Below are 10,618 nucleotides of genomic sequence, written 5' to 3' on the forward strand. Positions count from 1 at the left end.
AAACATGTTAAGAGTTTATCGGTCGGGTCAGGACTAGAGAAAATCAAGTGCCTGGAGCCCAAAATTTAAGGGACTTGGGACTTGTATGACACTGAGAGCTTCTTAAAATTTGCACCCTAAGCTCCTCATTCTTTTCACCCTAGTGACGGCCCTGCTTATCAGCACATTGCCTGGCACACGAGGAGCGCCCATCAACAGGAGTTATTGTTGACGTTCTCATATGGTCACTGCGTGAGGCTGTTAAGGCCTTGGGGAGGCAGAAGCCCGCCCCAAGACCCAGGAGGAAGTAGCACCTCAGCTCCCGGGGCTACTTCCTGGCCTGGGCTGGTCTGGCAGGGATGTGAAGCGAGATTGGAGGCCAGAGGGGTGAGGGACCACTTCCCAGTGAGTCAGGAATAGAGAGGAAGTCATGTGCAGATAGGAATAGAGGGGGATATTGGGTCATAAAGCTTGTGTGCCTTCTCAGATGACAAGAAAGCGACCTACAGACGGTCAGTGTGGTATGTTGGTGAGAGTCTGATGTGGACTGGTGCCACATTATGGCCCCCTGAGGGGGTGACCCTAAAGGACAGTGGCGAAGGGAAGTTCCACCCAGTGTGCAAAACTTTGAGCAGTACACTCGGTTATCAGCTTCATCTAGAAGAGGAGGTGGTCTGAGATGTGGATATTCTCTAATTCTAGAGAAGTAGTGAATGGCTTGGCTCATTGGTCAGGAGCCTGGAAGGAACAAAACCAAAATCACTGACAAAGAGGGCTAGGGAAAGGTAGATGGACAGACTTCTGGAAGTGGGCACCAAGTGTGCAAGCTTCTGGGTCTCCAACACCCTACAGAATATCTGCTGCTGGGAGGCTCTCAATAAGGCAGACAGAGTGATTCATGAGGTGAGTGCATCTCTTCCTGTCTACCTCAAATGCCTGCACATTAGCTTTTGAACACAGTGGTCATGGTGCCAGGAATGGGGGCGATACATGGGCCCAACAGCATGGACGCCCCTCACCACGGCTGAGCTAGTTCTACCTCTCTGGGGGCTCAATCTGCCTACAGCGAGACCCACGCCGAGCAGCGGGTGTGGTTTTCTCCCTCAGAAGACCAGCCGAGCCTCTGGTGGCAGGTGGATTGTCCTGAATCCCTTCCTTCCACCCTGGAGGGGACAGTGGTTTGTCCTTACTAGAACCAGTGTGTGCTTGGGGTTCGAGCTTGTCTTCCTTGTCCACAGTGCTTCCACGGAGAAGGTACAATAATGAGGTTACCTCAGACTTATGCATTTTTAGCTCTTACATTTAGATTTTGATCCATTGTGAGTTAATTTTTGCATATGACATGAGGTAATAATGAGATGGTGATCAATGCAACAGATCCATCAGTTTTACTTAGTTGTACCTCATCACCCAGAAGCAGGGTCCTGGCAGAACAGTGCAGCAGCCTGTTGAATGCTCAGAAGTTGCTGGCAGCAACATGACACACGTGGGTTTGGGCCCTGAACTCCTGGACATGGTATTTGTTTTGAATAGCACCGTGTCCCCTATACCTAGAAATTACAGGTCCCAGAATCAATGTGGAAGTGGCCCATCTCACTCTTGGATCTGCATAATTTTTGCTTCTTGTTCCCAAAACAGTAGGCTCTACCAGTTAGAGGTCCTAGTTCCCACCAAGGCAGAACTGTACCAGGGAACACAGTAATGTTTGCACTGAACAGGAAGCTGTGACTTCCACCTGGTCCCCTCATGCCAGGGGACCAATAGCAAAAAAGGCCATTCATTACGGTACCGGTCAAGGTCATTGATCCTGATTATCATGAGGAACAAGAGCTGTAGATGGAATGCATGTAGAAGCAAAAAGGGCAGGGAAGGCTATGTCTGAACATAGCCAGGAGATTCACTGGGCATCTCTTAGAACCTCCCACCCAGTTGTAATTGGCAATGGACAACCTCACCAATGACAGTCCCCAAAGGGAAGGTAACCAAGGGATCAGAGCTCTCAGGGATGAAAGCCTGTATCATCTCACCTGACAAGTAGTTGAGATCTGCAGAGGGTTAACTGAGGGGAGGAGGCGGGAGACAATATCAATTATGGAGTCAGGACCAGCTACAGCAGTGGGGACTACGGCTTGCTTCATTAACACTCTCGTCTTTATCTTCCTTGATTCACATCTAGCATTATCTTGAAGGGGCCTTGTTTAGAGTGGATTACACCTCCCTTTCTGGGTAAAAAATGATGACAACTCTGTTCTCATGGACAAAAACAGAGGCCCTGCGTTGTAGTAGGGAAGTCAGATATAATGCAGGGGTGTGAGTGGGTCTCAGTGGCACAAGGGTTGGACCATATTGAGACACAGACTTTTCTTCTCGAATGCCTTGACTACCTCCCTGCTCTCTGATGTTGCCCCTCACCTTCAGGCGTAGATGAAAGGCCACACTGTGTAGTGTGGGATCTGGTTTCTGAGTGCCACCAAGGTTGGTTGACAGAACCCAGAAGCTTGGGGTGAACCCTGACCCTTGGGGCTAGGTTGTGGTTGGAAGCTGTGGGCTACTCCAAGGTATACTTCCTCTTTATGGCCTTCTAGAGGAGTCCGACCACACGTTGAGTGCACACACTCTGGCTGAGCCACCTGCAGTGGCTCTCTTTGCCCATATGAAGCAAGTCAACACAGTAAGGCATTGAACCACCTTGTCTTGTGTCTTCCCCGCCCAATTTTCCCTCTTCCTTGCCCTTAGACCCCTGGGCTTTCACCTGAATCCTGGCCACACGCTCTGCTCTTAGAGGACCTGAGACAAGGGATTTCTGAGAGCTTTCTCTTCCTGTGTGGCCCACACCAGGGTCAGCCCCAGAGCCTGAGTCTGACCACTCCAGCACTGCTGCTGAAACCAAAGGAATAGAGACCCTCTGGAGGCAGGAACTGACCATTTTTTTTGCAGATGGGGGGCAGAGGGGTGGACATCTGAGAGATAAAGGAGGGGAGGGCGGGCAAGAACAGCAAGGAGGGAGAGGAGAGCAGAGGATAGAAAGTTAAGTCCCCATGAAAGTTGTCCCCTGTAAATGGGTCTATGTAGGAAGCTTTCTGGGAAGGAGTGGCTGGATCCAGCAGGACAAGGGAGGACAATATTCCCTTCCCACAACGAGAGGACACACCCATTCATGCAGGGCGGGGAGTGAGTTTCTCTGAGCCCCCCAGAGCTCCATATTCCTGCATGGGCACAGTGTCTGACTCTCAGATGATCTGAAAAACCAGTAAAAACCTCAGGACTGAGTGGGTGGTGCTGGGGGCAGGAGGAGACAGCAGCAAGGAGAAGGTGCCGAGCAGCACCCAGTGATCACTCCCTTTTCCAGTGCAAGGAGGCCACGAGGTGGGGCGCCTGGGTGGCTCAGTCGTTAAGCGTCTGCCTCCGGCTCAGGTCATGATCCCAGGGTCCTGGGATCGAGCCCCGCATCGGACTCCCTGCTCAGCAGGAAGCCTGCTTCTCCCTCTCCCCCACTTGTGTTCCCTCTCTTGCTGTGTTTCTGTCAAATAAAATATTAAAAAAAAAAAAAGATTCTCTCTCCAGGGCGCCTGGATGGCTCAGTCGTTAATCGTCTGCCTTCGGCTCAGGTCATGATCCCAGGGTCCTGGGATCGAGCCCCACATCGGACTCCCTGCTCAGCGTGAAGCCTGCTTCTCCCTCTCCCACTCCCCCTGCTTGTGTTCCCTCTCTCGCTGTCTCTCTCTCTGTCAAATAAATAAATAAATAAAAAGGAGGCCACGAGGGGCTGGACTGGAGCCAAGGGACCCACCCTCTGGGCCTAGGTCTCCCATCCTCTGGCTCCAGATCCCTCAATTCATAAACACTGCGGGGCCCATGGCACAACCCCATCTCCAGAGCACAGCCTCACATTCCAATGGAGTTGTAAGCCGCAAGAGGAACCGGCCCAGCGGCATTTGGGTGGTTCACTGGGAAGCAGGGCAGGAGGAAGTTCAGGTCAAGACCGAGAAAAAGAGACTGACCGTCTCTCCTGTCACTGGTGCACCCTGCCCTTCACTACCTTGCCTTACTTTAGATGTGTGGGGAGTGCACCAGGCTGGGGGCAGAAATCTAGGCTTAAAACTATGGTCTGTTAGTTCCTGGGGACATCCCAGTCATTCCACCTCAAGGCAAGGACCCACTTTTCCTGCACTTTCGAGGCAGAAAGAAGGACAGAGTAGATGAGGGATCTGAGCTCCAGGCAGTCATCTATGCTTGCCTGGGATACAGAAATGGGACCAGAGGGGCCCATCTATGATAGAGTGCATAGATATTTTTCTAAGGAGGAGTCCATAACTGTCATCAGATTTTCATAAAAGTTTATGATCTGCCTGTGCTGTCCAGGATGGTGGCCACTAGCTACATGTGGCTATTTAAGAGTAAATTAAAAATAAAATAAAGTAAAAATAAAATAATCCAGCTCTTGTGGCTCACCAGCCACATGTCAATGTCTTCATGACCATATGTAGCCAGCGGTTACCGTGTCGGACAGAACGGACGCAGAGCATGTTCATCAGTAAGAAAGTTCGATTGGACAGTGCTGCCCACTACAAATTTTTTTTTCACTTTACTGAGGTATAATTGATAAACAAATTGTATGACTTTAAAGTATACGACCTGATGATTTGACTTACATATATATTATGAAATGATTACCACAATGAAGTTAGTTAACACATCAGTCACCTCACATAGTTACCGTTTTGTGTGTGTGTGTGTGTGTAGTCAGAACATTTAAGATCCACTGTCTTAGCAAATTCCAAGTATACAATACAGTATTGTCAACTATAGTCACCATGCTGAACTTTAGATCCCAGTCCATTAACCTTGCACAGGGAAACTGAGACCTAAAGAGGGGGTGGGCTGCCCAAGACCCCAAGGGGAGTCAGCGGCAGCGGCAAGATGAGATGCCCTTCATAAAATGTAAAATTGCATAAAAATATCTTCTTACACATACAGCTCACTGTTCCACAACAGTCTGGGATGGAAGGAGACAGGGCTCTAGCTGGGGCTCTGGATGGGGGGAAGGGCGGGTACTGTGTTTGTGTCGTCGTCCCCCCCCCCCCCCCCCCCCCCCCCCCGCCCCCAGGGCTGCCCCAGCCCTTTAGGATAAAGGAGGCTTAGAGGTCTGGAACTCCCTCCCCTCCCCCATGATGACCTCATCCTCACAAAAATGTGAGAAGGGCAATGGGGAGGGGCTTCATGGAGGGAAGCTGGAGAAGCGGAGTGTGGGTGGGGGAGATGGTGCAGTCCTCAGGCCAGAGAAATTAGAGGTGGGGACCGCTGTGCTGATCCTAACCATTCTCCATGCAGCCATCTTCCTAAAATGCAAGTCTGCACCTATCACCCCATGCTTACACTCTTCTTGGAATGGAGACCAAATCCCAACCAAGGACTACAAGGGTCTACGTGGCGTGGCCCCTGAGGTCCCTTAATCTCAGCTGGCCCCAAACTCCCATCTCTTTGCTCCGTCTATAGTACTAGGTTTGCTCCCACCTCAGGACCTTTGCACTTGTGGTTCCTTGGCCTAGGACACTCTCTCCTCCCACCCCCATTTAACTCTTACCCATCTTTCTGATCTCAGTTTAATTAAACACAGCTTCTAGGAGAGGCCTTCCCAGACCCCCAGGCCAGGTCAGCTTCCTCTGATGTGTACTGTTATACTGCTTCCCTTTGGAACATTCATCTTGGTTTGTAATGACTCTACACATTTATTTAGGGGTTCTTTGGTAAATGTCTCACTCCCTTAGTAGACCAAGTTCTCCACAGTCTATTTCTGCTTATTGTTATATCTCTAAACCCTTGAGCAGTGGTTGGTCCAGAAGAGATGCTTAATAAAAATATGAGAAATAAATAAAATGATTGAATAGAAGTGTTCGTTCCTGCAAGAAACATGCTCCTCAGAGTCCATGCACCCTCCAACTGGCTCATCTCATTAGGACCCAGCGTGGGTGATGCATGTGACCTCTACCACCCAAAAAGAAAGCAGGGGAAGGAATGAGCCCTGGAGGCCTCTGGAGACAATGGAGGTGATCAGGAGTGCTGGGGTGCCAGGATCCTGGAATGAGGAGTAATAAAAGTGGTGGAATCAACAAGATGACAACTGGGGACCTTGGGAGATGGGAGATGCACAAGGAGAGCAATGTGGTCTAATGCGGCAAGAGGACACCATGGGTGGTTGATGAAAACAAGATGCTGGCATGTACCAGAATGAGGGAGTAATAGGTAAGCTGGTTTTAATCCAGAGTCACTGTGGAAGTGACTAGCAAAAATAGAAATAAAGAGGGGGAAATCGGAGGGGGAGACAAACCATGAGAGAGGATGGACTCTGAAAAACAAACTGAGGGTTCTAGAGGGGAGGGGGGTGGGAGGATGGGTTAGCCTGGTGATGGGTATTGAGGAGGGCACGTTCTGCATGGAGCACTGGGTGTTATACGCAAACAATGAATCATGGAACACTACACCAAAAACTAATGATGTAATGTATGGTGATTAACATAACAATAAAAAATTTAAAAAAAAATAGGAATAAGGACTGGGAAACATTTATTGAGCACTTACAGTGAGTGCATCAAGCCCTTTCCACATACCCGTCTATTCCACAGATTAATCTTTCCAACAACCCTGTGACGTAGGTGTTATTTTATCATCTCCGTTTTGCAGAAAAGGAAACCAAGGTGCAGAGAGATTAAGTAACTTGCTCAGGTCACACAGCAGGTAGAGGTGGGTCAGGATTGGACTCTGGAGACTGCCCTTACTTACTACATCGCACCATCCCCTTCTGGTGAACAAAATGGCCTCTTAAGTGATCGTGGCTGTGGTGGTCTATGACTTGGGTGGAGAGGTGGAAAAGCAAAGAGAGGCATGGAAAGGGGTATTAGAACATTCCCTTCCACAATCCCCACTGCTTGGTTCTGCCCTTCTTCTGCTCACTGGTACCCCTTTTGTTCTGTGTGTCAGTCACATGTATTCTTACTCCTTCCCTGCAAAATGCCAGAGAGGCTGAATCAAACTGCACAATAAGGAGTATGAGTGAGAGAAAGACTGTGCTGGCCAAGGGGAGGACTTTGGGGAGATGGGGTATAGCTGAGGGAGAAGTCCCAGACCACTGAGGTTTGTGACCAACACAGAAGGGTTGCTGTAGGTTATAAGATCTCCTGAGAGATGAAGCATTGGAGAACCTGTTCATTCTTTTTGGTTTCTGGACTGTCCCTTTTTTTTAAACTGTGGCTCCATGCATACATGGGGTCACATGAGCCCTGCAATTGTCATTTGGATTAGACCAGAGCAGGCAGATCAGATGGTGATGGTCAATAATGGGGTCTCTCTTGCCAGGGTGAACTGGTGGGAGTCCAGGGTCAAGGTTTGGAGAGGGTCCTTTCCTATCATCCTGAGCCCACCAGGCCCTGAAAGAGTCACAGACGATACCCCAAAAGGGCATGGCAGCTCAGCCCAGATTCCCAGCCATGGCAGTCCTTGAAGTAAAGTGAGTTCCCTGGCTCAGCTTGGCATTGCTGATCTTGCTGTAGGTAAACCCCTTGGACAATGAGGATGAAGGAGGTTTGGCTAAAGAGCAGGGATCCACGACAGCCTCTCGGAGAAGCAGCCCCTCTAAGGGACACTAGCCACCCACATGGTCTCAGTCTCACTCCTATGAACTGGTTCACCTCCCACACTGCCGTTCCCCCTACTCTCTTTTCCTAGGGTGCCTTCAGATCTTTTAGGGCATTCCGTGACCACTCTCTGTCCCCATTTTCTCAGACGAACAGCCCTCCCCTCATCTAAATCTTCTTGGGAGGCATATACTGCCCCAAGGGAACAGTTGACTTGGTTGCTCAACCCCACTCTTAAGTACTCAGAGGAAAGATCAATCCCAGAACTCTCTGCTCCCCTTCCTTGAGCCCACTGAGCTCCCTTCTGCCCACCCACTGGGGGCCAAGGCAGATATCTGCTGCAGGCTTAACCTCTGAGTCCCTGTGCCCGCACACCAGACCTGGTCAGTACTCCTCCCCTTCTCTGCCCAGGCATGGAGGAGAGCAGAAGACAGCCTTGACACCAGGATTCCTGGGAGTTTGGAGAAAGATCCACTGTATCCAAGCTCAGGGTCACAGAGGCTTCAGCCCTTATCTTCCAGAGCCTGAAATGTTTCCATTCACTGCCTTCATTCTCACTCATCTCTGTCTTGACCTGTTTCTGCCCTTAAGAAAGTTGAGAATGGAAGAGGGAGTGGGGAAGGAAGACCCTTGCCTCCTGAGCCAGAGCTGCAGGCCCAGGGATACGCTCTCTCCTAGCTGTCAAGGACCCTACAACTGGCATTGTCTTTGTCCCACTGGGCTCAGGCTACAGGAATCCTTTGAATCTGCCCTGTCCCTTCAGTGGTGAATTAAGGGGACAGAGAGGCACAGACAGACAGAGGTACAGAGAGAGAAGAGGCAGAGAGATGGACACACAGAGAAAAACACAAGATGTTTCAGAGCAAAGAAAGAAAGGTATCCAAAGGAAGACAGAAAGACAAAGAAGAAAAGAGACAGAAATAAGAGAAACAGAGAAATAGATATGAGAGGTGCATGTTAGAGAGAGACAGAGAGAAAGTGAGAGAGCCAGGGAGAAAGAGGGAAGGGAGGTACAACCCAGGGACCAGAGTCTTCACCCACCACTACCAGAGGGTTGAGCCAGACAGGGAGCATGGGGTCTCGGGAGAGAGCTGGGTCTCCCTTTCTGCAGCTCTGTCCTGACCATCTTAACTCAGGTGTCCTCAGTGTGGAGTCACTAAACCTGGATGGGAAAAAATATTATATTATTTTCACTAATCTCTAGCTGAAATTTAGCATTTCCTTCAATTATGACAGTAGCCACAAACCAGTCATATTAGCCATAAGTATGGCTTTGTCACCGATAAAAATCACTTATATTTTTGTATCCTCTTACAGTATTGCAGTTATTTTGAAATATCATTTATGCTCCTCACTGCTTCAGAATTATGTGAGGTATCAACCTACTGCTAGATCTTATTTAAAGCATTGATAAAGAAGCACATATCTTACTATATCACATTAAAATAGTTTTACAACTGTATTACAATATAATTGGTTTCCTTTGTAATCCTACCTATTTCATTTTATGCGTTTTAAAACATTATTCTGAGACTGGGTACCTAGGTTTTACCAGATTGCCAAAGCGGAACTTGACACAAAAAAGGTTCAGAACTCCTGCATCTGGACCCTGACCAGGACCCCCCAGTACCTGTCCCTCCAAACTCCCTGTGCCCCATAGTAATTTACCTGATTCCCTTCTCTTGTTGAGTTACTGGGAAATGTGGGAGAGGCAGGGAGCCAGGGGCTGGGAGAGGGATGAAGGAGAGAGCAAAGGAAGGAAGGTTGGGAGGAAGCATCCTAGACCACTGTGCAGTAGAAGGAAAGTTCATCAAGGGCACAGGGGGGACTCTTGAGTCAAGGTCAGCTGTCAGAGGAGTCCCCTTATTTCTCAGGATTGGGCCTACCTTAGGATCTCTGCTGAGCTTGGTCATTGGCTGGGAGCAGCCCTGTGGGAAGCTGGTCTTAAACTAGGAGCTCATGGACTTCAGAGAGAAGCAGCTGAGGCCTTTGGCCAATTTTCAGTCTTTAGAGTAGGAGGTCCGTGGAGAGCATTCTCCTGGCCGCACGGTTGCCCATCCAGAAAAATGTCTCCTTATCTGTAAAATGGAGGTGATAAAATTCCCTATCTTAAGAGTTGTGAGGATTAATGGAAACTTGCAACGCAATATTTGCACAGGGCCCGGGACAGAGTCAGCTCTCTGTAAGTGGTAGCCATTACTATGGCCATTTTAATGATTAATTATCATTATCACTCTCTTTCTCAGAGAGAAGAGCTCCAGGAGGCTGAAGATGGCAGATCCTGTCCAAGCTGGAGAAGCTAGCTAGCTGGGAGAGGTGGGGACCCCTTCTCCACATTCCCCTCACCTTCTGCTGAGGCGGGGGTCTTCCCCTAGCTGCTGACAGCTCCTGTGTTTGCTGACTCACAGCCAACTTCCTCTCATACAAACAGGAAAACACAGCCAGACAGTGGTGTTTCCCCCCCTCCCCCCTCCTCCCTCCTCCCTCCTCCCTCCTCCCTCCTCCCTCCTCCCTCCTCCTCCGCCCTCCCACCACACAGAGCTAAGCCAGTCCAGCTCTGAGGGGGGAAGTGCCTCAGGCTCTGGGGAACAGGCTCCAAGGTTGGGGGCTCCAAGCAAGAGTGGGGAAGAGGAGAGGAGCCATTTCTCCTCAGGCAAACCACCCCCCCCCCCCGCAAAAAAAAAAAAAAAAAAAATGCAGTAAGAGAATGAGGAGAAGGGGTTTCTCCCAAGGAAGAAAAGACTGCTTGCTGGGTCACCGTGCTTGCAGGCCACCAGGCTTGTCCTCAAAAAGTCAGCCCCAAGCCCTGGTTTAGGAGTAGGAATGTTGCCTAGCTGACCTTCACCTCCGAGAAGAAACCTAGGCGTGGCCCTCGGGGAGGGAGAAGCAGATGGGGACTCCTCTGCTGGGCATCTGCCCCTATTCCCCCACCTCCAATCGCTGGGCTGCTGCTGAAGGGCTCCCCAGCTTGGAAGGCTACGGCTATCCGTAACTTCTGGATGCTAGCT

This window comes from Halichoerus grypus, chromosome 2 (assembly GCF_964656455.1).
Source record: "Halichoerus grypus chromosome 2, mHalGry1.hap1.1, whole genome shotgun sequence".
NCBI classification, from domain to species: Eukaryota; Metazoa; Chordata; class Mammalia; order Carnivora; family Phocidae; genus Halichoerus; species Halichoerus grypus.